This window comes from Pleurodeles waltl, unplaced genomic scaffold (assembly GCF_031143425.1).
Source record: "Pleurodeles waltl isolate 20211129_DDA unplaced genomic scaffold, aPleWal1.hap1.20221129 scaffold_70, whole genome shotgun sequence".
Classification (NCBI taxonomy): Eukaryota; Metazoa; Chordata; class Amphibia; order Caudata; family Salamandridae; genus Pleurodeles; species Pleurodeles waltl.
In genome coordinates, this window is record NW_027150391.1 from 1,619,313 (window position 1) to 1,628,860 (window position 9,548).

Below are 9,548 nucleotides of genomic sequence, written 5' to 3' on the forward strand. Positions count from 1 at the left end.
CGCGGTTCCCAGCAATGCAGCCCAGCGAGGTGAGGCAAGGACTTACCTCCACCAAACTTGGGCTGAAGAGTCACTGGACTGTGGGGGTCACTTGGACGGTGTCGCTGGATTCGAGGGACCTCGCTCGTCGTGCTGAGAGGAGACCCAAGGGACCGGAGATGCAGCTTTTTGGTGCCTGCGGTTGCAGGGGGAAGATTCCGTCGACCCACGGGAGATTTCTTCGGAGCTTCTGGTGCAGAGAGGAGGCAGACTACCCCCACAGCATGCACAAGCAGGAAAACAGTCGAGAAGGCGGCAGGATCAGCGTTACAGAGTTGCAGTAGTCGTCTTTGCTACTATGTTGCAGGTTTGCAGGCTTCCAGCGCGGTCAGCGGTCGATTCCTTATCAGAAGGTGAAGAGGGAGATGCAGAGGAACTCGGCTGAGCTCATGCATTCGTTATCTAAAGTTTCCCCAGAGACAGAGACCCTAAATAGCCAGAAAAGAGGGTTTGGCTACCTAGGAGAGAGGAAAGGCTACTAACACCTGAAGGAGCCTATCACAAGGAGTCTCTGACGTCACCTGGTGGCACTGGCCACTCAGAGCAGTCCAGTGTGCCAGCAGCACCTCTGTTTCCAAGATGGCAGAGGTCTGGAGCACACTGGAGGAGCTCTGGACACCTCCCAGGGGAGGTGCAGGTCAGGGGAGTGGTCACTCCCCTTTCCTTTGTCCAGTTTCGCGCCAGAGCAGGGGCTAAGGGGTCCCTGAACCGGTGTAGACTGGCTTATGCAGAATTGGGCACCTCTGTGCCCAACAAAGCATTTCCAGAGGCTGGGGGAGGCTACTCCTCCCCTGCCTTCACACCATTTTCCAAAGGGAGAGGGTGTCACACCCTCTCTCAGAGGAAGTTCTTTGTTCTGCCATCCTGGGCCAGGCCTGGCTGGACCCCAGGAGGGCAGATGCCTGTCTGAGGGGTTGGCAGCAGCAGCAGCTGCAGAGAAACCCCAGGAAGGGCAGTCTGGCAGTACCAGGGTCTGTGCTACAGACCACTGGGATCATGGAATTGTACCAACAATGCCAGGATGGCATAGAGGGGGCAATTCCATGATCATAGACATGTTACATGGCCATATTCGGAGTTACCATGGTGAAGCTACATATAGGTAGTGACCTATATGTAGTGCACGCGTGTAATGGTGTCCCCGCACTCACAAAGTTCAGTGAATTGGCTCTGAACAATGTGGGGGCACCTTGGCTAGTGCCAGGGTGCCCTCACACTAAGTAACTTTGCACCTAACCTTTACCAGGTAAAGGTTAGACATATAGGTGACTTATAAGTTACTTAAGTGCAGTGTAAAATGGCTGTGAAATAACGTGGACGTTATTTCACTCAGGCTGCAGTGGCAGGCCTGTGTAAGAATTGTCAGAGCTCCCTATGGGTGGCAAAAGAAATGCTGCAGCCCATAGGGATCTCCTGGAACCCCAATACCCTGGGTACCTCAGTACCATATACTAGGGGATTATAAGGGTGTTCCAGTAAGCCAATGTAAATTGGTAAAAATGGTCACTAGCCTGTCAGTGACAATTTGGAAAGCAATGAGAGAGCATAACCACTGAGGTTCTGATTAGCAGAGCCTCAGTGAGACAGTTAGTCACTACACAGGTAACACATACAGGCACACTTATGAGCACTGGGGCCCTGGGTTACCAGGGTCCCAGTGACACATACAACTAAAACAACATATATACAGTGAAAAATGGGGGTAACATGCCAGGCAAGATGGTACTTTCCTACACAACCCCCCCCCAAACGAAGGACAATAAGACTAGCCATTACCTGATGAGTCTTCATTGTCTAAGTGGAAATATCTGGAGAGTCCATCTGCATTGGAGTGGCTACTCCCAGGTCTATGTTCCACTGTATAGTCCATTCCCTGTAGGGATATGGACCACCTCAACAATTTAGGATTTTCACCTTTCATTTGTTTTAGCCAAAGTAGAGGTTTGTGGTCTGTCTGAACAATGAAGTGAGTGCCAAACAGGTATGGCCTCAACTTCTTCAGAGCCCAGACCACAGCAAAGGCCTCCCTCTCAATGGCAGACCAACGCTTTTCTCTAGGGGTCAACCTTCTACTAATAAAAGCAACAGGTTGATCCTGGCCCTCAGAATTAAGTTGTGATAGGACTGCCCCTACTCCTAATTCAGATGCATCAGTTTGGACATAGAATTTTTTAGAGTAACAAGGGCTTTTCAGGACAGGTGCAGAGCACATGGCCTGCTTCAGCTCCTCAAAAGCTTTCTGACAGTTTGCTGTCCATAATACCTTTTTAGGCATTTTCTTGGATGTGAGGTCATTAAGAGGGGCTGCAATGGAGCCATAGTTCTTAATGAACCTCCTGTAATACCCAGTGAGGCCTAGGAAGGCTCTCACCTGAGTCTGAGTGGTAGGGGGAATCCAATCAATAATAGTTTGGATTTTCCCCTGAAGTGGTGCAATCTGTTCCCCACCAACAAGGTGTCCCAGATAAACCACCTTACCCTGCCCTATCTGGCACTTTGAAGCCTTGATAGTGAGGCCTGCCTTTTGCAGGGCCTCCAAAACTTTCCAAAGGTGGACCAGGTGATCATCCCAGCTGGAGCTAAAGACAGCTATATCATCCAAATATGCTGCACTGAAAGCTTCCAGCCCTTGCAGGACTGTGTTCACCAACCTCTGAAAAGTGGCAGGTGCATTTTTCAAACCAAAAGGCATTACAGTAAACTGGTAATGTCCTCCAATGGTAGAAAATGCAGTTTTAGGTTTAGCATCTTCTGACATTTTGATCTGCCAATACCCTGCAGTCAAATCAAAAGTGCTTAGATACTTGGCAGATGCCAGTGTATCTATTAGCTCATCTGCCCTGGGTATAGGGTGAGCATCTGTTTTGGTTACCAAGTTGAGACCTCTATAGTCTACACAAAACCTCATTTCCTTCTTTCCATCTTTAGAATTGGGTTTTGGTACCAGTACCACAGGAGAAGCCCATGGACTGTCAGAGTGCTCAACCACTCCTAGTTCCAACATCTTCTGAACTTCTTGCTTTATGCAGTCCCTGACATGGTCAGGCTGCCTATAGATCTTACTTTTGACAGGTAAACTGTCTCCAGTATCTATAGTGTGCTCACACCAAGAAGTGGTGCCTGGCACAATGGAGAAGAGTTCTGAAAATTGTCCTAGGAGATTTATGCAATTATCTTTCTGCTCAGCAGTAAGACAATCAGCCAAAACTACCCCTTCCACAAGAGCATCTTGTTCTGTGGAAGAGAAGAGATCAGGTAGAGGATCACTGTCTTCTTCCTGTCCCTCATCTGTTGCCATGAGCAGGGTGAGATCAGCCCTGTCATAGTAGGGTTTCAGGCGGTTGACATGGAGCACCCTAAGGGGACTCCTGGCAGTGCCTAAGTCAACCAAGTAGGTGACTTCACCCTTCTTTTCAACAATTGTGTGTGGACCACTCCATTTATCTTGGAGTGCTCTTGGGGCCACAGGCTCCAAGACCCACACTTTCTGCCCTGGTTGGTACTGAACCAAAACAGCCTTCTGATCATGCCATTGCTTCTGGAGCTCTTGGCTGGCCTGAAGGTTTTTACTGGCCTTTTTCATGTACTCAGCCATCCTTGATCTGAGGCCAAGTACATAGTCCACAATATCCTGCTTAGGAGCTTTTAAAGGTTGTTCCCAACCCTCCTTTACAAGTGTGAGTGGACCCCTAACAGGGTGTCCAAAAAGAAGTTCAAAGGGGCTGAAGCCCACTCCTTTCTGGGGTACCTCCCTGTAGGCAAAAAGGAGGCATGGTAGAAGGATATCCCATCTCCTGCGGAGTTTTTCAGGGAGTCCCATAATCATGCCTTTGAGAGTTTTATTAAATCTCTCCACCAGTCCATTTGTTTGTGGATGATAGGGTGTTGTGAACTTGTAAGTTACACCACACTCCTTCCACATGGCCTTTAAGTATGCAGACATGAAATTGCTTCCTCTATCTGATACTACTTCCTTTGGGAAGCCCACCCTGGAAAATATTCCCAGGAGGGCCTTTGCCACTGCAGGAGCTGTAGTGGTCCTTAAAGGAATAGCTTCAGGATACCTTGTGGCATGGTCCACTACCACTAAGATAAACCTATTGCCTGAAGCAGTAGGAGGGTCAAGGGGGCCAACTATGTCAACCCCTACCCTTTCAAAGGGAACCCCAACCACAGGCAGTGGGATAAGGGGTGCCTTTGGAGTGCTACCTGTCTTGCCACTGGCTTGACAGGTTTCACAGGACTTACAAAAATCTTTTGTGTCCTCAGACATCCTAGGCCAATGAAACAGTGGTACCAATCTGTCCCAAGTTTTCATTTGGCCCAGGTGCCCAGCTAAGGGAATGTCATGTGCCAGTGTTAGGAGGAACTTTCTGTACTCCTGAGGAATCACTAATCTCCTGGCAGCTCCAGGTTTAGGATCCCTTTGCTCAGTGTACAAGAGGTTGTCCTCCCAGTAAACTCTGTGTGAGTCACTGACATCCCCATTAGCCTGTTTGACAGCTTGCTGTCTGAGACCCTCTAATGTGGGACAGGTTTGCTGTGCCACACTCAGCTCCTCTCTGGCAGGCCCCCCTTCACCCAAAAGCTCAGCAGTGTCTGCTTCCAGCTCCTCTGGTGTAGGTTCTGCACAGGGAGGGAATTCTTCTTCCTCAGAATTAGAATCCACTGTAGAGGGAGGGATAGTAGGAAGTGGTTTGCTTCTACTAGCCCTAGCTTTAGGGAGCACTTGGTCCATTGTTCCAGGATCCAAGCTTCCCTGTCCTTTTTGCTTTTTGGCCTGAGCCCTTGTCAAAGCAAAAATATGCCCTGGGATGCCCAGCATTGCTGCATGGGCCTCCAACTCCACATCTGACCAAGCTGATGTCTCCAAATCGTTCCCTAATAGACAGTCTACAGGTAAATCTGAAGCTACCACAACTTTCTTTGGACCAGATACCCCCCCCCAGTTGAGATTTACAACAGCCATGGGGTGGCTTTGTGTTATGTTGTGAGCATCGGTTACTTGGTACTGGTGTCCAAGTATGTGTTGTTCAGGGTGCACCAGTTTCTCAATCACCATTGTGACACTGGCACCTGTGTCCCTGTAGGCCTGGACCTCAACACCATTTATTAGGGTTAGTTGCTTGTACTTCTCCAAGTTATGGGGGCAAGCAACCAAAGTGGCTAAGTCAATAGCCCCTTCAGAGACTAAAGTAGCCTCTGTGGTCTCCCTAATCAGACCAACCCCAACTAAATTACCAAAAGTGAGCCCAGCTACTCCCTTGGATTGGCTATTAGTAGGTTTGCTCCCACCACCACTGCTATTAGTAGGGACACTAGGTGTAGCAGTAGGGGTTGTAGTGGTAGGAGCTGTGGTGCCTTTCTTTGGACAACTGGGATCTGTTGTCCAATGGCCTTTTATCTTACATAAATAGCACCATGGTTTCTTTTCCTTGTTCTGATTAGAGGAGGGTTTGGGCCCACCACCCCCACCAGAGTGTTTTTGTGGGCCTGATGAAGACTCATTTTTAGATTTGTCCCCACCCTTGTCAGAAGACTTACCATCCTTCTTTTTGTTGCCATCTTTGTCACCCCCTGTATGAACTTTTCTGTTCACTCTTGTTCTGACCCATTTGTCTGCCTTCTTTCCCAATTCTTGGGGAGAGGTCAGATCAGAGTCCACCAAGTACTGGTGCAACAAATCAGACACACAATTATTAAGAATATGCTCTCTCAGGATTAAGTTATACAGGCTGTCATAATCAGTAACTTTACTGCCATGTAACCACCCCTCCAAGGCCTTCACTGCCTGGTCAATGAAATCAACCCAGTCTTGTGAAGACTCCTTTTTGGTATCTCTGAACTTGATCCTGTACTGTTCAGTGGTTAAGCCATAACCATCCAGGAGTGCATTCTTAAGAACTTGGAAATTGTTAGCATCATTTTCTTTTACAGTAAGGAGCCTATCCCTACCTTTTCCAGTAAATGATAGCCATAGGATAGCAGCCCACTGCCTTTGAGGGACATCCTGTACAGCACAGGCCCTCTCAAGTGCAGCAAACCACTTGTTAATGTCATCCCCCTCCTTGTAAGGGGGAACTATCTTATGCAGATTCCTGGAATCATGCTCTTTTGCAGGATGACTATGGGGAATACTGCTGCTGCCACCATGGGTATCTAAACCCATTTTCTGTCTTTCCCTCTCTATTTCTAAAGACTGTCTATCCAAATCCAGCTGTTGCTTCTTGAGCTTCAGTCTGGTTTGCTCCACTCTCAATCTATTGAGCTCCCTTTCCAACAATCTGTCATCAGGGTGGGTGGGAGGGACATTTCTAGATACAGAGGTATGATGGGAATGAACAGAAGGAGACCTGTCCCTTACAGAGGGCACCCTAACAGCTTGGCTACCAGCATAATGTGAGAGCACACCATCAGTATGGTGTGATTCAACCTCTGTACCAACTATGCTAGACTGTCTAGTAATGGGCAGGCTGAGAATTTTCTTTCCTGAACCTTTTCCTGGGGGAGTCCCTGGATCAGATTGAGAACCATTAGCTACTTTTTCTACAGATTGGGCACTTATGGCCTTATCCTGTACTCTAAGCATATTAATTAACAGTTCTAAGGAAGGATTCTTCCCTACACTCAAACCTCTCTCTATGCAGAGACTCCTTGCTCCTTTCCAGCTAAGGTGATCATATGCAAGTTTGGACAGTTCAACTTTTTGGCCTGTGCCAGACATTTTTAGAGAGAGTTAAAGTGATAGATAAAGAGAAAAAAGTTTTCAGAACTTTTTGGAAAGACAGAAAAAACTTTTTAAACTTTTAAGAACTTTTTGAAAGTTTAGTAGTACTTTTCAGCACTTAGAAAAGAGTGAAAAGAGGAAATGCAAAACTTTTTGGCTATGTGTATATACACTGACCTTGTTTTGTATATTTTTCTCTTATGAAAAGTACAATGACAAGAGTGGTAAGTAGTCTCAAGCACTTATCCCACCACTGCACAACCAATGTAGGAGGCTGGACTGGCTTGTAGTGAGTACCAAGGGGTACTTGCACCTTGCACCAGGCCCAGTTATCCCTTATTAGTGTATAGGGTGTCTAGCAGCTTAGGCTGATAGATAATGGTAGCTTAGCAGAGCAGCTTAGGCTGAACTAGGAGACGTGTGAAGCTACTACAGTACCACTTAGTGTCATATGCACAATATCATAAGAAAACACAATACACAGTTATACTAAAAATAAAGGTACTTTATTTTTATGACAATATGCCAAAGTATCTTAGAGTGTACCCTCAGTGAGAGGATAGGAAATATACACAAGATATATATACACAATAGCAAAAATATGCAGTATAGTCTTAGAAAACAGTGCAAACAATGTATAGTTACAATAGGATGCAATGGGGAAACATAGGGATAGGGGCAACACAAACCATATACTCCAAAAGTGGAATGTGAACCACGAATGGACCCCAAACCTATGTGACCTTGTAGAGGGTCGCTGGGACTATTAGAAAATAGTGAGAGTTAGAAAAATAACCCTCCCCAAGACCCTGAAAAGTGAGTGCAAAGTGCACCAAAGTTCCCCTAAGGACAAAATAGTCGTGTTAGAGGGAAAATGCAAGGAAAACACAAATCAGCAATGCAACAACGATGGATTCCTGACTGAGGGTACCTGTGGAACAAGGGGACCAAGTCCAAAAGTCACAAGCAACTCGGAGATGGGCAGATGCCCAAGAAATGCCAGCGGTTGGTGCAAAGAAGCTCTTACTAGGCTGAAGAACTGTGAATACTGCAGGAACGACAAGGGCTAGAGACTTCCCCTTTGGAGGATGGATCCCCCACGCCTTGGAGAGTCGTGCAGAAGTGTTTTCCCGCTGGATGGACGCCAACAAGCCTTGCTACACGCAAATCGTGCGTTTGGCGTTTTTGGACGCTGCTGGGGCCCAGGAGGGACCAGGAGGTCGCAAATTGGACCTGCAGAGAGAGGGGACGTCGAGCAAGACAAAGAGCCCTCACTGAAGCAGGTAGCACCCGGAGAAGTGCCAGAAACAGGCACTACGAGGATGCGTGAAACGGTGCTCGCCGAAGTTGCACAAAGGAGTCCCACGTCGCCGGAGACCAACTTAGAAAGTCGTGCAATGCAGGTTAGAGTGCCGTGGACCCAGGCTTGGCTGTGCACGAAGGATTTCCGCCGGAAGTGCACAGGGGCCGGAGTAGCTTGCAAAGTCGCGGTTCCCAGCAATGCAGCCCAGCGAGGTGAGGCAAGGACTTACCTCCACCAAACTTGGGCTGAAGAGTCACTGGACTGTGGGGGTCACTTGGACGGTGTCGCTGGATTCGAGGGACCTCGCTCGTCGTGCTGAGAGGAGACCCAAGGGACCGGAGATGCAGCTTTTTGGTGCCTGCGGTTGCAGGGGGAAGATTCCGTCGACCCACGGGAGATTTCTTCGGAGCTTCTGGTGCAGAGAGGAGGCAGACTACCCCCACAGCATGCACAAGCAGGAAAACAGTCGAGAAGGCGGCAGGATCAGCGTTACAGAGTTGCAGTAGTCGTCTTTGCTACTATGTTGCAGGTTTGCAGGCTTCCAGCGCGGTCAGCGGTCGATTCCTTATCAGAAGGTGAAGAGGGAGATGCAGAGGAACTCGGCTGAGCTCATGCATTCGTTATCTAAAGTTTCCCCAGAGACAGAGACCCTAAATAGCCAGAAAAGAGGGTTTGGCTACCTAGGAGAGAGGAAAGGCTACTAACACCTGAAGGAGCCTATCACAAGGAGTCTCTGACGTCACCTGGTGGCACTGGCCACTCAGAGCAGTCCAGTGTGCCAGCAGCACCTCTGTTTCCAAGATGGCAGAGGTCTGGAGCACACTGGAGGAGCTCTGGACACCTCCCAGGGGAGGTGCAGGTCAGGGGAGTGGTCACTCCCCTTTCCTTTGTCCAGTTTCGCGCCAGAGCAGGGGCTAAGGGGTCCCTGAACCGGTGTAGACTGGCTTATGCAGAATTGGGCACCTCTGTGCCCAACAAAGCATTTCCAGAGGCTGGGGGAGGCTACTCCTCCCCTGCCTTCACACCATTTTCCAAAGGGAGAGGGTGTCACACCCTCTCTCAGAGGAAGTTCTTTGTTCTGCCATCCTGGGCCAGGCCTGGCTGGACCCCAGGAGGGCAGATGCCTGTCTGAGGGGTTGGCAGCAGCAGCAGCTGCAGAGAAACCCCAGGAAGGGCAGTCTGGCAGTACCAGGGTCTGTGCTACAGACCACTGGGATCATGGAATTGTACCAACAATGCCAGGATGGCATAGAGGGGGCAATTCCATGATCATAGACATGTTACATGGCCATATTCGGAGTTACCATGGTGAAGCTACATATAGGTAGTGACCTATATGTAGTGCACGCGTGTAATGGTGTCCCCGCACTCACAAAGTTCAGTGAATTGGCTCTGAACAATGTGGGGGCACCTTGGCTAGTGCCAGGGTGCCCTCACACTAAGTAACTTTGCACCTAACCTTTACCAGGTAAAGGTTAG